The 25,089-nt window shown below is 41.7% G+C and overlaps 1 protein-coding gene across 10 annotated transcripts in view; it reads left to right on the forward strand.

Annotated features, from left to right (window-relative positions):
- Positions 1-1,389: 1,389 nt before the first annotated feature.
- The window catches only part of znf462 (zinc finger protein 462), a 135,121-nt gene continuing 111,421 nt past the window's right edge, over positions 1,390-25,089 (forward strand). For 3 of the 10 annotated variants that reach the window (XM_055632547.1, XM_055632549.1, XM_055632548.1), the window contains exon 1: positions 2,207-2,497. The gene's annotated coding sequence lies outside the window, so the exon portion shown is untranslated. The other 7 variants (XM_055632545.1, XM_055632540.1, XM_055632544.1 and 4 more) reach the window with 6 other exon arrangements.

The raw sequence follows: 25,089 nt of genomic DNA on the forward strand, positions 1-25,089 counted from the left end.
TTTTTATAGGCCGAACTTGAAGACATGCTTGACTCATTCATCGAAGTATCTAAGGTCTTATTTTTGAAGCATAGGAGAAAGTGGCCTCTCCTGTACAGTACCAGTCCCCAATAATAAAGGTCTATGGTGAGTCACTGATAACCATATAACATGGCTTCATCCCATATTTTGGGACTTATTTAATGGTGAATCAACGACGATGAATCTCAACAGCATCTTCAGAGCGCAAACACAAACTTTGGCCATACGAAGAAATTCAGATTTCCATAATTGCAGCAAAAAAATAAAAAATCAATGATGTTCCCAAGCCTTGTGTCAAATGTGTAGCATCCTCACTGACTTTCGGGAATCCTTGGTCCATTATTGCTCAATGTAGAAAATGATGGCCTCAAGAACCCTCAATTTACTGGTTGGGAAGACACAGAAGCCCTGTTTCCCAACTCCCCCCGCCCCCGCCACGCTGCCTACCAGCCCACCCATCAAATCACCAGTGGCAGAATCTGTAGATCCCACATTAGCCTTATCACTCACTTGGGAACTGCAGCTCATGTCATTCTCCATCTCAAAGGGGTTGTCTGAGATTTTTTGTGTATAAATGCATGCATATGTGTGTGTACATAAATGTGCACGTGCAAATTGTGGCTGCATGTGCAGATGTGTCGGCTTCTGTATACACGCGTGTCTGCTTGCGTGTGCACGTGTAAATGTTGCACGTCTGTGTATATGCGTATCTTTTCACGTATAAGTGTGTGGCGGGAAACGCTTGATGTTTTCCATTTTCTGCGGGGAAACCATTTAGAGTTTATTCCGTGCCAGGCATGGCCTCGCTGCTGAAACATATCTCACCTACACTGGTAAAACGATCACAATTCTTAGACAAAGTGAAGGGTTGCGAGTGGGGAGGGAGACAAAAGATAAATGCAATCGTGAGGATATGGATTCTTCTGCTTTGGCGACTTCTCTCCCCTGTTTTCTTCATCCTCCTGCGCTTGCCCCAGCAATCACAGACTCATCTGATTTGCGACGCTTCAAAGGCTTTCTGCCATCGCCCGCCACCCCCTCCCCCACGAGCCCTACCCCGGCATTTAGATCACAGGCTGCCTGAACCTCTGCTGCTTTGCAAATTCTCTGCCCTCAGCAGATAGACAGATACCAGCAGAGAGAAAAAGAAAACGTCTCCCCGATTGCTGCTGCTGCTCCGCACAATGCAAACTCTTTGCCTTGTTTACTGTGGGTGATTAATGCTCTTCACATCCCCTACACGCACCAGCTCAGCCTGCAACTCCAGACAGCGAGAAGAAGGCTGGGGATTTTGTTTTGAAGGGTGGGGGAAGGTGAGGAGAAACTGGATGCTTTGGAAGGGAGGGTGGAGGGTGCGGTGTTAGGATGGTGGTGGTTTACAAGCAGCCAGATGTCGAGGGCACTAACTGCTAGAAAAACACCAAGAATTGGGCAGAAGCTCCTCAATTTATCTCTTTGGGCAGGGGCTTACGTCACAGACTAGTTCACTTCACCAGCAGGGAAGGGAAGAGAAGTTTTATTTTTAAAACAGAAAGTCACACCTAGCCATGCGAAGAACCTCTTTGATGGCTGAGATATTATTTTGCTGGTCTTTATTTATCTGCGTGTTAAAATGAGGGTGGGGGGACCAGAGAGGTTTCCAAATGTTCAGCAATGCCTGAGCTTGCAAAGAGGTAATTATCTATAGAGCAGATGCAAACTTTGTTTTCCTTCTCCTGATTAGTGATGTGAAGCATGTCCCCCTCCCAAATTGGGTTGCAACGATTGTCCCTGGCACCTGTTAGCTTGGCACCGTGCCTTGAGGAAGCTTAGTCCTTCTCCCCCCTGTGGCTGGTCTGCTCTCAACTCTTTAACACCCCCTTTGTCATCAACTTTTCTTTCTCTCTCTCTCTCTGCCTTCTCCATTTCTTCCTCCTTTCATCTGGTGGTGTCCGCCACAGACCTGGTCATCATTTCATTGAAAGGATGCGGATCCTGTAGACTTCTCCCCCACGCCCTCTGCGAACCCTGTAAGGGACGGTGGGGGGTTGGACGAAGAAGAAGAAAGAGAAGAAGGTGGTGGTGGTGGAAGAACTTTCAATATAGAGGCAGAGAGAGAGAGAAAAGGCTTTGGGCTCGCCCTTGGGGGTGGGGTGTTGGGGGTGGAAGAGAGAAGGACATCCTCCTTGTGTGTAAGTGAATGCCGTCGGGAATAATGTTGGTGTTCAAGATTAATGAGTTAGAGCCTGTGTGGAGATGTGAATGTGTGCGTGTGAGAGAGAGAGCGCGGTGTGTGCGAGTGCCTCTGTCTTGCATTGGTGCTGGGACTGCCTTGTGTATGGAGAGAGGCTGGAGAACTAGGAGCCAGCGCGGAGCTACAGCTACAGCCACAGCTCTTTAAACCTCCTAATATTGTCTTTATTTGCTCCTCTTGCATGAATCTTGTGGGTTTCCAGGAAGAGAGGGGCTCTCTCGAGACATTGTGGCCGTGCAGGAGGTGAGTGGTGTCTTTGTTGCTTTGTTTTATTGAATGTTTCTCTGAGTTGAGAAAGGAAAGTGCTTCTCCCTCGCTCTCTCTCTCTCTCTTTCTCTGTAAGCTGAGCTGACGGAGGAGCCATTGCGACCGAGGAGCTTTAGCTGGTCTTTTGTTTCTTTCTTTCTCCTTTATGAGCATCAGTTGCTTCTCTTTTCACTTAAAATATAAAGAAAGCTTCTCCTGGTCGCTGGGTATCTGGTCCAAGACTAGACACAAAAGACAGACGCTGGGCTGGAAACCATTGCACTTCCTCATGGGCCACCTCTCCCCTCTCTCCCCCCTCCTTTGCTCTTTAGTTTCTTTCCTGAATCTGCCATAGATCCTCGTGGCTCCCCCCCCCACCCCCCCTTTTCAAGATCTGTCTCTGGTTTGCAGAAGGTTTTTTTTTGTGTTTGTTACTGTTGAGTGCAGGAGGACTCTCTTCCCTCCCCAGGAGGGACCATGGAGAAATGACTCCTCCTCTAGCCTGATGTGAAGCCATGTTTTTCAAAGCCTGCTCCAGGGAATGAGTTGTGTGTGTGGGTGAAAGAGAAGGGCGATTGCTCAGAGAGCCTTTAGATGTTGCTGCTACTGTGAGCGCTAGAGATCCCTCTTGCGAGCACTTGTATTCAGGTAGGCCCATGTCATTGTCCTTTAGAAGCACATAGAAAATGGTGGAGAAGAAGCCTGAATTCTGCAGGAAATTGAGGTACCTTGGTAAGGGAGATATATGTTTTTTTGCATTAATTATTATTATTTTTAAACTTCCCAATTTGATTTTATTATGACATTAGGTTCTTGGTATTCTCTTTTGTGGCCAGGCAGATTTTTATTTAAGTATGATGCTGGTTGATTCCTAAAGGATCTTGCATGTGTTGGGAAATGTGAAATTAGTTCAGCTCTCCAGGCTGTGATATAGAAAGATGGACTAATAGGGACAGTTCACAATGTGGTTGTTTGCTCAGGATTCTTGTGAAACCTCAAGGACAGAGATGCCTTTGGTTTTGAAGAATCTTTGGGCTTCGGCATAATGCATTCTAAGAACCTCACTGGTTGAGTTTGATTATTTTTGAGATATCCTTCTCTTGTTGTTCAGCTGCAGTTAAGCCAAGGTTTGCAGAAATATGAGAGGATTGTGGTTTTGTTTCCATGGGTTGGTTGGATTTAAAATTAACCTTTCTTAAAAAAAAAAGTCAGTGATTGAGATTTCTATTTCATGTGCTTTCTCAGACTTTATTGTTAATGCTGGCAAGAGAGTGTGCACTTCAAAAATTAAAGTGCTGAATCATGAGTATTAGATGACCATTAATTTCAAGACCTTGGATTATTCTAATGTGAGGGTCAGATCACATATTTTCTCCTTAAATATGTTTTTTTTAAATGTGTTGCTGAGGAAAAGGACTCCATTTGTGATTGGTTGTAACGAAGAAGGATGTACTTTGGAAGAATGTTTCATCAAGGATATTGTCAGTGTAGAGGCTGCCATGTCGCGATGTCATTTCTAGCTTTAATGTATAGCTGGCCAATTGTGATCTTCTTCAGGATGAGGGCTATAGTGTGGATCTGTTGGTGGTTGGATGGTGCTGTGACCATGAATCAGTTTGGTTCCATTTTTGTTGTGAAGCGATGGCTATTGGATTTTAAACCTCCAGTGTCAGAACCAGAACAACTGTAAATCTCTGGCATTTCCTGTCATCCATTTCAATGGAGAAGCTCACGTTGAAAATTTCTTGGAGCAAATTATGCTTAATTGTTGGCTGGATCTTCCCGTTTGAAATTAAATTGCAATGTTAAGAATCTATGTTGAATATTTCTCACTGTTTTCTTTCGTACGGGTAGATAATTAAGTGGTTTGTTTCTCCATTTCTAATATGATGACCATGATTTAGTGAACGTCATAATGGAGAGCTATCAAAGCTTTACTAGAAGTGTGAAAGTATTCTGGATTGGTGTCATTTAAAACAATAACAAGATGGCCTTGTTTATTTAAATACACTTCTATGGAAATCTTGCAAATTAGCTTTAAGGATTTTATTAAATGATTTTATTAAAGGAAATATCTACCATGCTTCAATTTTCTGGTTGTATGGAACTATCTCATAGAAACATAGAAATCAGGTGCAGGAGTAGGCCATTCGGCCCTTCGAGCCTGCACTGCCATTCAATATGATCGTGGCTGATCATCCAACTCAGCATCCCGTACCTGCCTTCTCTCCATACCCCTTAGCCACAAGGGCCACATCTAACTCCCTCTTAAATATAGCCAATGGACTGGCCTCGACTACCCTCTGTGGCAGAGAGTTCCAGTGATTCACCACTCTCTGTGTGAAAAAAGTTCTTATCTCGCTTTTAAAGGATTTCCCCCTTATCCTTAAGCTGTGACCCCTTGTCCTGGACTTCCCCAACATCGGGAACAATCTTCCTGCATCTAGCCTGTCCAACCCCTTAAGAATTTTGTAAGTTTCTATAAGATCCCCTCTCAATCTCCTAAATTCTAGAGAGTATAAACCAAGTCTATCCAGTCTTTCTTCATAAGACAGTCCTGACATCCCAGGAATCAGTCTCAAAAATAGAATGACAAATGAAGGATAGGTTAGGATTGAAATAATAACTGTTGTTGATGTTTTGAGACTTGATGGTCGATGTATGGCCAGAGCACTTGTTTGGGGTATTGTGGGAGGTATCTCGAACATTTACCTGGTGCCTTCTAGCGATCAAAGGTTATTATGAATCTGGCTTGATGTGGACTTCACTCGAAATAAGTATCCATGCATAGATTTTTATTTAAATGTGTTGGTGTAAATTTAATATTAGTAGACATAAATTAGGTTCAACATTCCAAGATTTCAAATGATCAACAGTTATTTCTGTTGGGAGGAAGCATGCCACATTTTTGTATACATGCTCTAGTGAAAAAGAGATTGTTTTGGAAAATGTTGGTGGTTTTTATGTAGAGATTCTAGAAGGAATGGGGATTTGGACTTCGGGAGTCTGTATTCTTCAAAGCTGCTTCTGTTTAATTTGGTGGGAAAGCATGGAAACTTCCAGAAAGTTACAGAGACCGTCTGTTTGTGCTCTGTATCCTCATGATTTAAAAGCACAGAAGGAATATTGGTAACGGGTAGAATGCTTACCAAGGATTTCTGATATACTTTTGCAGTGTCTGTAGAACTTCTGTCTCTCTGCAAGGCAACTTGTGACTGGAAATAAAACCAAGTCGGGTCACAGGGTGGAATTTATTTTGAGAGAAGGTTGGTCGAGCTCATGGCTCATCCAAGAATCTAGCTTGTGGAACGCTGAACTAAGTTTGCAAGCACTGCATGAGATATTTTGAGTAATGGGCTTCAATTTTGCAACTTTAAAAAATAAACCTGGAGCAAAATCCTTGTGAACAAAACTTAGATCTTTCTGTACTATGGTGTTATTGCTGGCTAGCTTCTGAACTACAGTAGTCATTTCCTCTTGAGAATTATTAGGATTTTCCACATCTTGTTGACTGATCGCTGCCGCAGGACTGTTCCCAGTTTACAAGAGCTTTTATGTGGGTTAATATTGTTATTCAAATGTGATTGCTTTTAAAAAGGTCGCCTCAAACTATTTTCATTTATTCATGGGCATCACTGGTGAATCAAGCATGTATGGCCACTGCATTTGTCCTTGAGAAGGTGCTGATGGGCTACCTTCTATAATGACTGCTGTCCTGGTGAAGGTGCTTTGTGATGTTGGGTAGGGAGTTCCAAGGTTCAGTCCTGTTGTTGATGAGATCTATTCCCCTGTTGAGAGACAGAGTGACATTGAGAGAGATAAGCATATTTTGTCCTCCTTAGTTTTTGTGGGGGTGGGGTGGGGGGGGGGGGGGGGGGTGTGGAAGGGCGGAAGGGCAAGGACTGCTTTGTCCTGGATGGTGTTGAGCTTAGTTGGTTACTAACAAGTGGAGAATGTTCCATTACACTCTGATGTGATTTTTTTCTTTGGTGTAAGCCCTTTTTGGAGGATTTGAACCATTCGTTATAGAATACACAACCTCTGATTTGCCGTTCCCACTTACTTCCCCTCTCATATTTACACTTGCCCCCAACCCTGAGGATGTTGGATGGTTCAACAATGATATGCCATTGAATTTAATTGGTAGCTGGCTATAGAATCATAGAATCAACTCCAACTGGTCCAGAACGCAGCCGCCCGACTCATCACCCACACAAAATCCTGGCATCACATCACTCCAGTCCTCAAACAACTTCACTGGCTTCCCATCTCCCACCGGATCACCTACAAAATCCTGGTCCTCGCCTACAAAGCCCTCCACCATCTGGCCCCCCCATATCTCACTGACCTCCTCTCCCCCTACCAACCCTCACGGTCCCTCAGATCCACATCAGCCGGTCTCCTCTCCATCCACAAATCCAACCTCCGCAGTTTTGGGGACAGAGCCTTCTCCAGGGCAGCTCCCAGGCTCTGGAACTCCCTCCCCCAACTGATCCGCAATTCCGTGTCCCTCACCATCTTCCAGTCCCGCCTCAAGACCCATCTCTTCACCTCTGCCTATCCTTAGCCCCACGCCCCCCTCCCTTTTCATCTGTGCTTGAATTGCCTCGTATTGTGTTTTGAATTTAATTCTGTCTTTAATTTGTGTACTAGTCATGTCTCTACTATTTATTTCATTCCTCTTGCATGTTTTTCCTCTACTTGCTAAATTTTTGTAAGGTGTCCTTGTGACTCTTGAAAGGCGCCCATAAATAAAATTTATTATTAATATTATAGTTGTACATTGAAACATAGAAATTAGGTGCAGGAGGAGGCCATTCGGCCCTTCGAGTCTGCACCGCCATTCAATATGATCATGGCTGATCATCCAATTCAGTATCCCGTACCTGCCTTCTCTCCATACCCTCTAACAACATGGATACAGGCCCTTCGGTCCAACTTGTTCATGATGACCAAGTTGCCTACCAGGAGAGACACAAAAAGCTGGAGTAACTCAGTGGGACAGGCAGCATCTCTGGAGAGAAGGAATGGGTGACATTTTGGGTCGAGGCCCTTCGTCAGCTCCAGTCTGAAGAAACGTCACTTTGCTAGATCCACTTTCCAGTGCCTGACCCATATCACATCAAAGCTTTCTCGTCCACATACCTGCCACAGGTATATGTTAAATCTCATAATTGTACCTGTCTCTATCACTTCATGTGGCAGCTCATTCCACGTACCTATCACGTGTCGAAATGGTTGCCCCATGAATCCCTTTTCAACCTTTCCCTTATCTTAAACCTGTGCCCTTTAGCTTTCGACTGCCCTTTAGCTTGCGACTGCCCTACTCTGGGGAAAAGACTGGGTATTCACTTATCTAGGCCCTCGTGTTTTTATAAATCTTTTTTAGATCACCCCACAGCATCCTATGCTCCAGGAAAAAAGACCAAACCTATCCATGCTTTCCTTATGACTGAAATCTTCCAGGCTTGGTAACATTCCTTCTAAATCTTTCTTTGCACCTTTTCCAGTTTAATGGCTCTCTTCCTATAGAAGGGCAACCAGATGAGGGGTGATCTCATTGAAGCCTACTGAATAATGAAAGCCCAAGATAGAGTGGATGTGGAGAGGATGTTTCCAGTAGTGGGAGTGTCTCAGACCAGAGGGCACAGCATCAGAATAAAAGGACTTATCTTTAGAATGGAGACGAGGAATTTCTGTAGCCAGAGGCCAAGTTATTAGGTATTTTTATAGCAGAGATCGATAGTAAGGGTGTCAAAGGTTACGGGGAAGAGGCAGGGGAATGGGGTTGGGAGGGAAAAATGGGTCAGCCATAATTGAACGGCAGCGCAGACTAGATATTCCGAATGGCCTAATTCTCCACCTTTGTCATATGAACTGTATACAGGATTCCAAATGTAGCTTTAACAATGTCTTGAACAGCTATAGCATGATGACCCAAATCTAGTGCTCTATAATCTCTCTTGCTAGATAGGGATGGTCGTAGCCTACCACCAGTTACATGCCACTTATCAAACCAGGTCTTAATGACATCAATGTCTTAATGGTTATTGTATGGACTGCTTCAATTTCTGAGGAGTTGATAATGAAAGTGAAATGCGGACAGTCGCTACTTCTGATCGTACAGGTGAGGAAATGTGGACATTAATAAAAACCTCCCTGAGTTAACGTAAAGAAAAGTAAGTTATTGATAATGCAATCAGTGATGCCAAAGAAGATTAATTAGTTGCAACTTCTCAGTCATTCAGGATGGGCATTGTCTGCTGACATTTCCAGTGATGCCCGTATACCATGAAAGAAATGCATTAATGTTTTGATTTTAATGGAAACTGCATTATGTACAGTCATTTTGCATCCTTTGCAATGTATTAATTTTAATTCTGTTCCATGGTGGACCTGAATGCATTGTGACAAAGGATCTGTATTTCCAAGCCTGTTAATCTGCCCACAACCTTTAGCATTGTATGCACCAAGCTGTTGTCACAGTTCCGCAAGCTGTTCTTGAGTAGCTAGAGCTTCAGTCTAGGAAGAGCTGAGATTTCAGACTGCTTGCTGTACCCTTTTTCAACGTGAGCTATCGAGGGCTATCACACAAGAGGAAGGTATGGCAAAGCGCGTTAGCAAGGAGTCTATAAATGCCATTCTTCTGTCTGTGAGGTACTGCAGGCGGGATGTTTTGTGCCGAGAATCTGGCAAAATAGGCATGAAAAATGAGGTCCCCTGTGGGCATTTGAGCCACATGATTGATTGTTGTGTCCATGGCTTCGACTGCTTAACAATCACGTTCTTGGTTCAATGAATTATTTTTTTGCGCTCTTTCCAATGAGATTAACACAAGATGGTGGATAAGACTCTCCAAGAATGCAGCCTGTTGAGATCTGTAATGGCCGTTACCTAATTGTGCTTCCTGAATCTCAGAGCATGTGTAGACACTGGTCTTATCCTGCCTGCTGGAACAGTTTCAGTCATTATAAAATCCCTCATGGTAAGCTAAATGAAATCCTTAAGAATGACAGATTAAATCAATGTAAATAAATATGATTAGCCTTCAGCTTGTGTGCAAGCTAGTGAAAAATGTTTCAAGTCTTTTCTCCTTGGTAATGGAAATAAGATCCTTTTATGAACCTTGAGATCTTGAATTTTGTTTTTGGAGTTTTATGGCTTCCATTTAGAAGATGAAGACTGTTTGTCATTGTAGATCGTATAGAGTAGTAAATTGCTCATTCTGGTCAAAGATTTGCTGGTCAATAGTTGAATGATAGTGAAGAACACAATGCCGTGCACATATTGTGTGATTGTTTTTAATTCATGTTCTTTATCAAAAGTTTCTGTGAAGCTTAAGCGTGTCCAGATTCTTTGTATCGGGTTAGTCGTAGTACATATACATTGTCGTTCTTAGCCATGTAGTTTTGGTTATGGTGTTTTGAGAAGTATTTGTCGGTCATGCTGCAGAACTGTTAGTTTTATTTTGTTTTCATCTTGTTTTGAGGGATTCATATGTTCTAAGGATTTTATGGAACATTTTGCAGTGCAGAACTAGTAGGCATTTTATACCAGGGACATTTTAATTCCATCTCTACTATTCTCATTCCTTCCCTCCCACCCCCAATGAATATAACCACGATAAACCTTCTGAGAGAAAATCCAGGTGACCAGATGGTACTTTTTTGTGTAAATGCCTGGTTTTATTTAAGGTTTTAGATCACAGTTTAAAGATGAGAGTTGAATTCCATTAGGTGCTTAACCCTTTTTACTACAGCTTTCATTGATACCAGGCATCAGCTACACGAAAGGATAGTAATGGGAAAGAATTAAAAGGAAAGAGGTTTTAAGACGTGGAAAGAGTCATGGTTCGATAAATCCGGTTCTGTCTCTGTCTGCTTTTCCAAATTATAGATTTGCATTAATCTGACAGAGGAACTCTTTGTGAGATAAAGACTATTGGGTCAAGAGTCCAGCAGCAGTACATTAATTAATGGCAGTGTTCAAAGGTTTTAACAGCTCAGTGTTGATTAGTACAGGTGTCAGGGATTATGGGGAGAAGGCAGGAGAAAGGGGTTAGGAGGGAGAGATAGATCAGCCACGATTGAATGGCGGAATAGGCGATGAGTCAAATTGCCTAATTCTGCTCCTATCACTTATGACCTTATGAGGTGAACCCTAGATAAATGTGATGTATATTCCGCTTTTAACGTTCAAGATATTCAAGGAACAATTTTGAAAATGGAGCCTGGTGAATATTTGAAATAAATAGCAGAAGCGCCATCTGTGGGTTAAATTATCTTGGGAATTAGCATTTATCCATAATAAACATCTCAAATATCAAATCGTATGTTGATCCTTGAATTTAGGGTATCTTTTCGAGAATCTGTTGAGAATTGGTGCAAATGTGGTGTTGCTATTTATGCTCAAATGTGTACTGCAGCCGGATGTCATTTTGAGTACTATGCACAGATCTGAAATGTTGGAACAGAGAATTGAAGAGCCACCAAAACCTTGTCAAACTGGATTCCAAGCTTTTGGACAGTTGCCAATAAGAATCTTTTTTCATGCAGAAAATGGTGTTTGAGATATGACAATAATGGATTTCTGTTGGAAGGTGGGAGTCTTGCATATGAAACTGATTGCGTTTCAGATCTCCAGTTGCTTTTATTTGTATGACGGGAGATAGGAAAGTGTGAAGCAATCTGCTCTAACTCAATTGTTTGGATTAAACTGATCCTGCAAGTCCACACAATGCCCCTTTAAAGGAAATAATGGCTCGGTGATTGATGTCACAAGCTGAGAAAGCGCCCAGTGATTATTGTCTAAGAAATGAGATACAGTGTTTGGATAATCTGCCCTGTCCTACATTTTATCCAAGGTTGCAGAGGAAAATAACTTGCATTTTGTCTTTCTTAGGTGTGTAAGTGGACTGAGATTTTGTCAAAGCTCAGGGGGATTCTGCACATGGCCGTGTTCAGTGCTTTCTTTATATATTTAAAAAAATCGAGACCTGCATATGGAGAGTTGCAAACTGGGGCCTCTGATCTGCAGAGCCAGCAAGCCTGCTGCCAGAGCTGTGACGCAGGAGATAAAACTGTTGGGCAGCAGCAGCAGCTGGGGGGGGTGGGTCCACATAGAAGGATGTAGTGTCTACATTGAAGAACTTGGCTTGGCAGAGAGCAGGCAGCCATTTCATCTCAGTAGATTATAGTTTTGGTTGCAAAGGAAGTTTCAAACCAGGACCATAAAAGAAAAATGTAGGGCATTTCACTGCATAATGCTAGGTTCAGAACCTTCAAGTAACATCTCTCTTTTTAAAAAAACACCTGGCAAAACTGTTGCAGTTTTATTTTCTGAAAAGAAATTCAGCGGATGAAAGGACCATTTCATTCAGTTACCTCCACCCCTCACCCCTTTCCAGCCCTTGATGAACTATTTCCTTTTGCTTTCATTGACTTAACATTTGTAAAACTTGCTAGCTTTTAAATGAAGGGGTGGTTTAACTACCTTGGCAATATTTTTTTCCTTTCAGTGTGAAACCTGTTGAAACGTTAGTACCATCTTTCTAGTAACTCTGAATATACATCCATAACTTGTTAACCACGGATAAAGTCCAGTTAATAAAGTAGAAACCTTGTGTAACCTTTCCACAGTAGAATTCCAGAATTCCTTGGGTCCAAAATTCAGAAAAATATTTTAGTACATTAAATAAAAATGGTGGTTTGTTTGAGATGCACTTTAGTTGTGAACTTGGGGAAGAATATTTCTAAATCTGTTGGGAGTGGAACTGTATTAGCAAACAGTTGGGGGAAGAATAATTAAAGTTCTTATCTTCCATATTTTATCTAGCATGTGTGCTGGTGGAATTGTTCAAAGTTCAGATGCTGGTTGCTAATTTGCATGCAGCTTGGCAATGCGTTGAACTTCACCAACCTGTTTGAAATGCACAGTGCATGCAGACTACGTATTGAGTTGCAGCTTGTAGATCGAGCTCTGGATGTATTATCTGTTCTGTGAACAAGAACTAGATGGTCCTGTAAAACCGGAACTAATCCACCCCAATGGAAGTGGTATTCCTTGCCCGTATTTACAGCAATTTGCTTTAATCAGAATTGAAAATTTTTAATGGGCTCTCATTTTGGAAGTGTGGACAATTTATCTTTTATATTGATACATGGGATGTGGGTGCTGACCAGTGTTTTGTTTTTTTTGCTAATTCCTTGGGTAGTTTGGCATAATTGAGCGGCAATTTCTAGATCTGTTATATGTTGTCCTTAAGAATGTGGGTTTGGCAGTGCATATAATCCAGATGAGCTATTTTATTTATTTCCTGAATGGGCATTTGTGAACCATGGTAGTTTCTCGATTCTCGATTTTTATTCCAAATAACCAATTAAACAAAATTCAAATGTTGCTTTACTTTAGACTTTAGAGATACAGTGTGAAAACAGGCCTTTCAGCCCACCGAGTCTGCGCCGACCAACGTTGACCCAGTATACTAGCACTATCCTACACACGGCACAATTTAGAAAAGCCAATTAACCTACAAACCTGTACGTCTTTGGAGTGTGAGAGGAAACCAGATGGCCTGGAGGAAACCCATGCGGTCACAGGGAGAATGTACAAACTCATCACAGACAGCATCCATAGTCGGGATCAAACTTGGGTCTCTAGCGCTGGACGGCAGCAACTCTGCCGCTGCACCACTGTGCTGCCTCAATTTCTTGCCTGCTGAGGTGGAATTTGAACTCAAGACTTTGCATTGAGAGTCCAGGCACTTATGCACAGGATGATTCCTGTCGTGTTGTTTAGCAGCAGGTCCTTGAAATGCAATATTAGAGGCGTTGGGTATTCAGCTCAGAGGTACAACATGTTGATGCAATTAGGATTTACTGGTGGAATAATACCATGTCTATGTAGGTATAAAATATCTCACCAAGATAAAATCGGCACATTTTGAGAATGCGTCGTAGGTCTTTTTGTTCCATAATTGGGCATTCATTGACAGGCTAAGCCATTGGGCCTGCATTGGCAGGATAGCACCTTAGATCTCCCATCCTCGTACCATTTTAGTCATTTCAAGCCTGGGGTAGACTAACTGTCTGAAGAAGGTCATAACCCGAAACGTCGCCTATTCCTTTTCTCTAGAGATGCTGCCTGACTCGCTGAGTTACTCTGGGATTTTGTGTCTGATCATTGTGGATGGGCTAGAATACGTTTCAGAATGCACTTAAATATCAAACTAAAGCACTGCACATTGGGGATTAAGCTTTTCCATAGAAAGATAAAAAAAATAATTTGCAATTTATCACTCCATGCGTCTGGTCCGAAGGTGCATTCATTTTCTGAGGGATAAGACGTGGCAATTTTTTGATGTAAATTGCAATGCTTGGAATTGTGAAGCTTTCTCTGTAGCATCTTTCAAACATATTATTAATCTGCCTTAAGAGAAGCAGAGGTTTCTCCAACAGCAAGTATGACTTGGAGCTGAGACTTCTTCTTGCATCAGATCATGGAACCTTATTTTCAGATACGCCCTAGAAACAAGTTCATCATTATTTGTTTCCTCCTTCCCTGTCATCTTCCAATGTACTATTACTCCCCCTGAAGACCTATTTCCGAATCAAACAGCACAGATTAAGGCCATATAATGAATTCTGTCCTTGATGGCTCCCACTTGGTCATGTTCTGTTTAGTCTTTCCCACGTGGAAATTTTCACCCGTTCTGATGGTTATCCCATTGAATTTGTTAGACAATGCAAATTGAATGAAATTGGTAAATTTTCTAAAATTCTCTCCAGTTTTTTGGGGAAAACACATCAACATTGAAAAGATTTTTTTTTCCTGACAGGCAACATAAAGCTGAATTTCAGAAGGAAATACTCTACGAGTGAAGCATATAGATGATTGTGGCGCTCAACCAGATGTTGTCTTGCTAGGATTTCTCTGTCTAGGTTTGGTTGTTGTAAAATGAATTTAATTATCTGCCAACTCCCTGATGAATGATGTTTACTGTAGGTGTGTGATGGAGAATATTTGAATATTTAAGCTGCTCTAAGTTAAGCAAACCGTGGGAATGTGTTGTCTCAAAAGAGAATTGGCCAATGATACAAAGTTTGCAATAAACCTGCAGTTTAAAAACTATACCAGCTCACAATAAAATATAGATAAAATCCTATTGACCAGGGTAATTAGCTCTGATTTAAACCATCTGGCTGTCCTTTGTCTATAATGTACCTCTGCATTAACTGACCATTTCAAAGGATTAATCCCAGGATAGAAATGGCGAATACTAGTGAGCATAGTTTTGAGGTGAGGGAAGAAAAGTTTAGAGGTTTGGGACGCTTGCTTTTTTTTTTTTTACAAGGACAATGCTAGGTGCTTGAAATATAGCATGAGGGGAAGTAGTGGAAGCATATACAATATCATTGTTTATGAGGCTTTTAGACAAGCACATGAACAGGCTGGGGATTGAAAGACACAGACCATGTTTCAGACAGATGGGATTAGTTTAATTTGGCGTCATGGTCGGCACAGACACCGCAGGCCAACGGGTCTGTTCCTTTGCAGAACTGTTCCATGTTTTATGTTTTAAGGTGGTGCAGTGATATTTTTTGGTGCAAAAGGCAGTAGATTGGAATCAAAGAGTGGAATTGAAATATTGCTTGGGATTTGGGGCCAAGAGAGGAGGTGGGTGCTACAGAACGTCAGTGTAAAATCTGGAAGTTTGCACTACCTTGCCCTATGGAGGTGAGGGGTGGGGGTGGTTAGCACGGGTGTGGGATGGAGTTTGGGGTCACGGGTGTGGGCATAGAGTTTGGGGATTGCGGCTGGTTGTGTAGTGGGGAGCAATCCCATGAGCAATAGTGATCATGGAGATTGCGGCATAGTGCTTTGAGTCTAAGCCCAATGCTAGAAGGCAGAATTGGGGAACTGGAAAAAGAAATGAGCAATAATATTGAGGGATAATTCATAATTCATGAAAGATCATTGAGAAATAAAGTGAAACATGTGGACATTTAGGGTGAAATCGAACGTATGAGTCTAAATGCAAGAGACTGTACATGTCGAATCTGGAATCTCGTAGAATTTGATTAAGAGTTAAAAAATGGAGAACTGGAAGGACCAGGAATTTGTTTGGAAACCAAAAAAGATCACTAAAATATTAAATACAGGTGCACAACCTTTTATCCGAAAGCCTTGGGACCAGACACTTGTCGGATTTCGGACATTTTCGGATTTCAGAATGGAAGATTTTTAGCGTAGATTAGGTATAGCGCGGGCATTGAAAAGTCTGGAGCAGCAAAGATGCATAAATGTTAGTCATTGAGAAATTTTAGTGGTGGTGGTGAGGGGTGACGTGTGAAATTAATTCTTAGGGTGGCGAAAACCTCGCGGAGCTGGGGGCTCCGTCCGGCCGCGGGCGGCGGGTTGTAGCTCCGAAACTCTACCCCTGCTGCGCGGCTCCAAGAGCGACTGTACGATGTTGTCGGCGGCCACAATCTGCCGCACGGCGACCCGGTAAGGCATCTCGTACGCCGCCGACTCCCGACATTCGCGGAGCTGGGGCGTCCGGCCGCGGGCAGCGCTGGATTTAGAGCACCACGCAGCCAGGGGTAGAGTTGCCGGGGTCAGAGCTACAACCGGCGTCGCCCACAGCCCCACCGGCCACAGCGCTGCGGAGCTTACTGCACGGCGACCCGGAAGGCATTGACAGACCAGGTAGGGGACTAAGAATTAAAGGAACCCCTTCACCCCCCTTCACAAAAAGCCCTCCATAACACTAAATTTAAGCAATGATTACAGATACAGGGAGGAGGATGCAGCCGCTAAAGTTACAGACCTGGGTAGTAACGCGAGCTTTGGTGCAAGACATATGAAAAAAATGGCCGTTTTCGGAGCTTTTCGGTTTCTGGTACACCGGATAAAAGGTTGTGCACCTGTACAATGAGGATGCTAAATTGATAGTAAATAAGCAAGAATATGAAAACGGGTATGAAAAGCTTCAGCACAATATTTAAAGGAAAAGAGTAACTAACGTTTCTGTTGGTCCTTTGCAGAATTAATCTGGGACATTGTGGGAGACAATGGCAACCTCCTTGAACAGATGCTTTAAAGTCCTAAAGTTATACAGCATGGAAACAGGTCCTTCAGCCTAACTTGTCCATGCTGACCAAGATGTTTACTTGCAATTGTCCCAATATCCTGCATCTGGCCTGTCTAGATGTATTTGTACTCATCTTTATAACCACCTTCTGACAGCTTGTATCATTTACCTACCACCTTCTATGTAAACAGAAAAAGTTATCCCTTGGGTCCCTTTTAGATCTTTCCCTGTTCACTGTAAGACTATACCCTCTAGTTTTAGATCTCCCTATCATGAGAAAAGTATTGTGCATTCACTTTGTCTATGCCCCTCATGATTTTACAAATCATTTAAGGTCACCCCTCGGCATCCTACGCTCCAGAGAGAGAAGATCTGGCTTTGTGACTCGTGCCTTTCAGCCATGATAACATCCTTGTCAATAGTTTCTGTAGCCTTTTCAGCTTAATTACATCCTTCTTGTAATGACTAGAAATGCATGCAATACTTCCAAGTGCTGTCTCACAAATGACGTACAATTGTGAAATTATATCCCAATTCTTGTACTCGGTGATGAAAGCAAGCTTCCCAAACAACTCCTTCACCACCCGGTCTACCTCCATTGCCACTCCAGGGATTTATGTAACTGTACTCCTAAGTCTCTCTTTTCTACTCTGTTGAGACCTAACATTTACTGTCTGAAGAAGGGTCCCAACTCAAAGTTACCTATCCATGTTCTCCAGCGATGCTGCCGGAAACGCTGATTTACTCCAGCACTTTGTGTCTATTATGCAAGTTCTGCGTTGGTTTAACTTCAAAAAAATGCAACACTTGCATTTATCTGAGTTGAATTCCATCTGACATTCTGTGGCCCCACTTTCCCCAGTCCATCTAGATCCTCTTGAGATCTTGGATAACTTTCACTGTCCACTATACCATCAAGTTTGCAAATTTACTAACCATGCCAACTACATTCTTATCCAAATTATTAAAATAGATGACAAACAACAGTGGACTCGGCACCGATCCCTGTGGCACTCCACCAGTCACAGGCCTCCAGTCTGAATAACACCCCTCCACTGTCATCCTTTGACTCCTTCCAGAAAACCAATTTTGTATCCATCTGGCTAGCTCACCCTGGGTCCAGAAGGGGGAGATAAACAAAGCAACTAGTGAAGGGTGCAAAGATAAAGGAAATAAATAAATAATGAGCTCACCGAGATCTGTGGTATAAAGACTCGAAAGGCCATTGCTGAATTCCATGGTATTATCAAAGATTATTGAAACCTGCTGTATTCTGCGAAAGCCCTAGCTTGTCCTTTTGGCCAAGGTTTTTTGCAAGTGGTTTGTTTAGGAATGTATGAATGCATGCTGTTATGTGGTCCTATTATGATCGAAATGGCTAAGTAATTTTATGAGGTCGAAGATTATGGAAACCTGCAAGTTTTCGGATGTTTGTTAATGTTTCTGGCATCGGCATGACATCTGATGGTTTGATATTTTAAGGCAGAAAAAACATCTGCTGATCAGGAGTGTGCAAGTTCTTTTAGAAATTGGTACGTGAATGTGATTTCTTCCCGATCAACTTTTTAGTGCCAGTCAGACTTGTGCACTGTAACATTGTCTTCCAGGATTAATATTGAATATCGTGTCAAATGAGGAAACAGCATTGGTCTTTCAGCAAAATTAAAATGATCTCATTGTTCTTCTTTGTATCAATATAGCAGGTATAGTTATTGGCTATTGGAAAATATAATCCAGGAGCTTTCATTGGCATTGTGCATTTACCTGTGGAATATAAAGCAACACATAATGCCCCTCTTGTTCCATCAGTATTTTCTGCTGGAAGTAAAGGAATCTCTTAGGAAGACAGGAAAGCCATAAGATACCAAGTCTTATTCTCTAACATTAGAGTCTGGAAGTGTTTTCAAGAATTTCCTGCATGCCCTTGTAACATTTCGTGTACAGTTGATAGATCAAGAGTTTTCCAAAAGATGAAAGTACTCTATAGGAAATGTTTTTAATGCATGTTGATGAACTATGGCAATTTCAGTCCACGTATATCAGCTTTTTATAATTTTACATGTGCATGTAAAAGTGTTAAACATTGAATTTTGCCAAGAGCTTTGAGGAAAACTCCTTATGTCTGTTGTGCTGAGGTGATTTCTCTGAAGAAGAGTTTATAGTAAAGAGGATCTGGTATAGAAATACAGGGTGTATGCAAGAGTGCTGAAACTTCAAATCAACGTACTATAATTACAGACCAATAATACAAAGAATGAATGAATACGGATGCTGTTGTGAAAGTTGCTTCATCCTTAATTGATGAGCAAATGTTTCAACATCTCGTTGATCCTGAGTAAGGCATTCAGCAGATGAAGATTGTGAAGAAAATGACAACTATCTGTTCAGCTAAAAATATCCTAAGCAGATGCTGGAAAAGATCTGGAATCGTTCATCAAAGTCTGTGAACAGAATTCCAGTTATTCTGTTAAGGAAGTGATGCGATGCATGTCATCACAACAGTTTTGTGAAGGAAAGACAGTTTGGTTTTAGGCCATCAGACGTTCAAAAATTGCTGCAAATGTTTCTTCAACATGTGTGAAACCTTCAGGCTCTATCTACACCAACACCATCAATATCAACAGCTGTTGGTGTAGATCGCTTTCCTGAGGCAGGAGATCAGTGTGCAAACATTAAAATACTGTGTACAGTACTGTAGTGAAAATGTAAGTTTTGTAGTGATGCTAAGTGTAAATGAATATTTAATCTCGTGTATAACCTAATTTATACTACTAGGTGTAGCATATTGTATTTGTATATAATACTAAAATTCATTGGTGAGCACAGAATACTGTATTTAACTTCCTTTATTCTGTAATATTTAGAAATAGAGACATGCAGCCAAATAGAATGAAAATAGACCCTTCAGCCCATCAGGTTCACACCAACTATTAACCGCCCATTTACATTCATCCCCTCTTAATCCCTTTCTTTTATTCCTCTCAAATTCTCATCAGCTCTCCCACCTACACAGCAAAGGCAATTTACAGAGGTCAATAAATCTACAAACTCTCAAGTTTTGGGGATATGGGGGGGGGAGCGGAGCACCTGGGGAGAATGTGCGCACTCCCCATAGACAGCACCCAATGTGAGGATTGAACCTGAGTCTCTGGCACTGTGGGGCATCAGCTCCAACAGTTGATGCACTGTGCCGCTCATTATAATATTGATTATGTGAAAATGTAATTCAGTCTTAACTGACCAGTGCCTCCCCTTCCCCATGGATGCTGCTTAATGAAACTTTTATTAGAATATATTTATTTTAAAAAGACCCAAAAGGGAGGGAGGAACGCAAGACAATCATCACCAGAGAAAAAGTTTTGTGTGAATAAACAGGACCGAAGGTTGACATAGATTTGGACCTGATGGCCTTTTCCTGAGGGTTTTTTTTAAGTGGCTGCAGACATGATAGATGCTTAGATTGTTATCCTTCAAACCTTTCTGCATTCTGGATGATCCAAACAGATTGGAAAGCCATATATGCAATAGACAATTTCAAGAAAAGAAGAGGAAAGTAGGAAACCATAGGCCAATTATTTGTCATTAGAGATTTGGGAGACTCCAATGTAAAGGAAGTAATGTGTAAGAAGGAACTGCAGATGCTGGTTTAAACCGGATAGAAATTAGTAACAGGACATTTTTTAGTAACAACTGAATTGAAGCCTGTTTTATGAAGGCAAAACAGTTTGGGGGGGATTTTTAAAAGTTATTTGAGGGTGCAAGGGACTAGGTGGACACATAGGAATTCATAGAAAAGGTATGTTTGGATTTCCAAAGGACATTTGGTAAGATGCCACTTTAGAGGTTATTACATAAGATCAGGGTTTGTAGGGTTGGGAGTAAAACTATTTGCAGTTTATATTACTAACTTGGATGAAGGGATTGAAAATGTAGAATTGAAATTTGCTGATGATACAAAAGAGGTGGGAAAGTTAGTTGAGGATGGCACAAAGTCAGCAAGGGAATAACAACAGGAATTTAGCAGATGGACCATAACTAGGGAATTTGACAGTATTCACCGTGGTTGGAAGAAAAAATAAAGTAGAATATTGTACGAGTGGCAATGGACCAGAAAATGCTGCCATAGACAAGAATCAGGCCATTTTTGAATATGTAACCTGCAAATAACTGGGCAGACAATATAAATGGTGGGGAAGTATTCCTAGAACAGTCCATAGGGTTGGTGAGATCACACCTATACTACTGTTAACAATTTAGATTTTAATTTTGGAGCGAGAGACCTGCATTGGAGACAGTTCAGGGAAAGGGCACATGGTTGATGATAAAAAGGAATTTCATATCAAGGTTGCAAATCTGTTTGAATTTTCTACCTAAGATAGCTGTAGAGGTTGGATAATTGAATATGTTCAAAGCTGAAACAATCAGATTATTGAACAATAGGTGAGTTGAGAGTTATGGGGAGCACGTATGGAAGTGGAAGTGAGTCTAAAATTAGAACAACTGTGATATTATTGACTGACGAAACGGGCTCAAAGGGTCAGAAGGTCTGCTATTATTTCATATGCTGTTATAAATTTTGTGGCAGTTGTAGCTTGGTTGGAAAATCTATGAATTTCCAGTAGCTGTACAATCCTGTTTGCTGTCAATGATGCACAATAGAGTATTCAGTGTAACAGTTATTAATTAGCCAGTGAGAGGCTTGCACGACTAATACTGTTGCTGTCAGTTGTGTGGCAAAGCAACCAATACCGTCTCCAGTGGGAGATGCCAATTGCTTTTATTTTATTAAAAATTGTCAGACAGTGAATAATTCCTTGCATGGAAGAGTTCCAGTGTTAGGAGGCAAGGTTTAGTGGAAGACTAAATCTATTGCGCAAGCTGCCACATGGCAATAACGAAAATAAGTCAAGTGGAAGTCCTGCACATAAAGTCTTCATTACAGAGAGTCAGGCAGTCAAACTGATAAAATGGTTTTGAGGAGCTGTATGGGCATGGAAAAGAGATAGTGAGAAGGTGTGGGGAATTAAGAAATATTTTGCACGGGTGAAATTGAGGGATGGAGAAAGAATGTGAGTAAACAGCATTAATGAATTGAAATAATCCCTGCTTCATAAAGTGCTTGCACTTTATTTAAGAGTGAACAGCTTGATGTAGAGTCAGTCATACATCATGGAATCACTCCCTTCGACTCAACTTGTCCATGCTGACCAAGAAGCCCCAGCTACACTAGTCCTATCTGGCTGCATTTGGCCATATCCCTCTAAACCTTTCCTATCAACGTACCTGTCCATATGTCCTTTAAATGTTCTTAAACTACCTGCTTCAACTATTTCCTCTGGCAGCTTGTTCCATATACCCACCACCCTCTGTATGGAAATAATTGCTCCTTGGGTTCCTATTAAATTTTTCCTGGTTCTTCACCCTGATCAAAGAACACTTTATGTTCACCCTGTCTATTTTCATCATGATTTTACACACCTCTAAGATTGCTCCTCGTCCTCCTGTACCCCAAGGAGTAAAATCCTAGCTTTTTAAATCAAGTTGATAGAAGGCAATTGAAGTGCTACCAGTACATTTCTTACACAGTCTGGTACCATTTCTGAATTATACTGTGTCAGGGCCTGAGAGAGCCTTGTTCTCTGCCTTGAGGTAATATTGAGCTTGATAAATGGACACTTTCCTTGCGAAGTATGTAGTCTCATGTAAGTTTTGGACAGGTTTGGTTAACACAGGGTATATAAATGCTTTCGGGAGAGTTATCTTGTTCTTAAGTGGATCAAAATAAATTTGTGTTTTAAATTAGTGGTAGTTTTATTTTAAGTAGGGAGTTGTGATTTGGAATTCATTGATGGAAGCAGATGGAATAGAAACTTTCAGAAGAAATTGGTAAGACGGTATTTTGGCCTTAATTGCAAAAGGGCATGCCTACAATAGCAAAGGTTGACCAAACTAATTCATGGGACGAGAGTACTGTCATGCAAGGTGAGGTTGAGAATGCTATGCCTCGGTTCTCTAGAATTTAGAAGAATGAGTAGTGATCTCTTTAATCTATGCAAATTACTTTGAGGGCTTTACAGAGTTGATGCAGGGAGAATATTGCCTCTGGTGTCCAAAACTAAAGTCTCAAAATAAGATGTAGGCAATGAAGAAAGATTGGGAGCACGAGATCAATTGGGGAGTTCTTTCCAATTTCTAATGTAACCATTATGGGTCAAAATGGTTTTATTCTCTTTGAGATTCTGTGGGCAGGGAGCATGTATAATAATAACCGTTTGCAAATCCACTATTTGACATATTGGAGGTTCTCTTAATGATATAGTTGTCACAGTTTTGTGATGGGAAGCACTAGGTGAAAATGGCCAGTTATCAGCTCACCTAATAATTAAAAATATAAGAATTGCATTTCTTTAAAGAACATCGTTGCTGCTCTTTGCAGCGCACCCTCACTGCTGATATGGGAATAGTGGCCTGGAATGTTATGCTTCAATTCCTGGACCAGGGCATTAATCTGCCACCTAACTGAGGTGAGGGCTAATCACACAGCCACAGCTACCATTGTAGTGCTTCTGGAGAAGGTCTGTTTTTGTTCCCTGTACAACAGTTCTACCAAGGATAGACACAAAATGCTGGAATAACTCAGCGGGACTCGCAGCATCTCTGGACGGAAGGAATGGGTGACGATTCGGGTCAAGACCCTTCCTCAGTTCCACCAAGTTCTTTCCTGCACTACTAACTTTATTTACATAGTTTATGACGTGTTGCGTGATGTTACTGCGTCATCTTGGATTGGAATCTTGCATCTGAATTGGAAGATGATGGATTTGCACCACATGCCAGAATAAAACTGAATCAAGATGGTGCTCGGGTACAGTAAAGAGGGGTGATGGATTGGTTTTTGGATGAGGCATTAAATTGTCCCAGTCTACTCCCTCAAGTGTGACATTTTTCAAGAAAAGAAGGTTGTTCTTGTAGACACAAAATGCTGGACTAACTCAGCAGGACAGGCAGAGTCTCTGGAGTGAAGGAATGCGTGACATTTCGGGTCTCGATCCGAAACGTCACCCCTTCCTTCTATCCAGAGATGCTGCCTGTCCCGCTGAGTTACTCCAGCATTTTGTGTCTACTTTTGAATTAAACCAGCATCTGCAGTTCTTTCCTACACAGGTTCTGGCCTACATTTACTCCTCAAATTATGTTGCTATGTATCAGTGGTGTAGCTGGCATGAGTTGCTGTCTTGCAGCACCCAAGACACTGGTTCAATCTTGACCTTGTGTATTGATCAGTGGAATTGCCATGCCTGTTTTTCTCCCATATCACAAAATCGGGTGTGTTTGTAGGGTAATTGGCTGCTGCAAATTGACTAATGTGAGGGTGGCTTGTGGAATAGGCAGCAAAGTGGTAAGAATGTGGGAAGAATAGAAAACTTGGATTGAGATGAGTGAAAATGGATGGTTGATGGTTGGCATGGACAGTCGGCCAAAGGTTTGCTTGCATTATTTCTCTGACTCCAGTTTAGAGAACTCTTGTTCTGTTCGGACTACTTGTCAGATTTCCAGCATAGCAAGAATGTGTGTACTTCAAAATAACTTCATTGGGCTTAAGGTCCATAAAAGTTGCTTTAATGCTTTAGATAATTACCTTCTGCAGTGAAAATAGTGCAGACTTTTTGACTTGTATTATCTCTTTTCTCTATCCCCCTGTCTCTGTTTCACTTTCTCTTTATGGTCAAGGTAAATTTAATTTTTAGTTTTATGGTTTGGCAGCGATAATCCCAAAGTAAGACTTTTGGTATTGCAAATGTTTATCTTCTCACAGCATGTGAGGAGATAATGGCACCAGGCTTCAAATTGCCTTCAGCAAGTTCGCGTTCCCTTTTTCCTGAGCAAAACACGGGATTGAGAAGACTTCATCAGCATAATAATAGAGTTTTTATCCAGTGCTTGGGGCAGTACAAGTGAAGGCACAGCCATTGTTGATAGAATGGATTAAAATCAATGATGTGGAAGAAGGCAGATTGGAGGACAGCAACTGTCTTGAGTGAGGTTGAATTGGAGAAGGCTGCAGAGTTAGGGGAGGTGTGAGAGAGAACAAAGAATAGCACAGCACAGAAACGAGCCTTTCAGCCAACTATGCTGAACATAATACCTGCATAAACTGGTTCCTTATGCCTGCACATGCTCTATATCCTTCCATTCCCTGCATATTCATATGTCTATCTAAAGGCATCTTATTGCCGCTATTGTATCTACTTCCACCACCCTCTCCTCTGGCAGCATGTTCTAGCTGTGCACCCTGGTATTTAACATTTGGCTATCCGATCTAAGTCTTTCACAATTTTACAATCCTCCATTCAGTCTCCCTACAGCCTCTGATGTCCAAAACAAAACAATCTGAGTTTGTCCAACCTCTCAAAACAAATAGCCTCTACTTGGCTCGAAATTAACGGTTGCCCAGGTGCCAATGGCGACCTAAAGTCTCGCTGGACAACCTAAAAGC

The sequence above is a fragment of the Leucoraja erinacea genome, chromosome 3 (assembly GCF_028641065.1).
Source record: "Leucoraja erinacea ecotype New England chromosome 3, Leri_hhj_1, whole genome shotgun sequence".
Classification (NCBI taxonomy): domain Eukaryota; kingdom Metazoa; phylum Chordata; class Chondrichthyes; order Rajiformes; family Rajidae; genus Leucoraja; species Leucoraja erinaceus.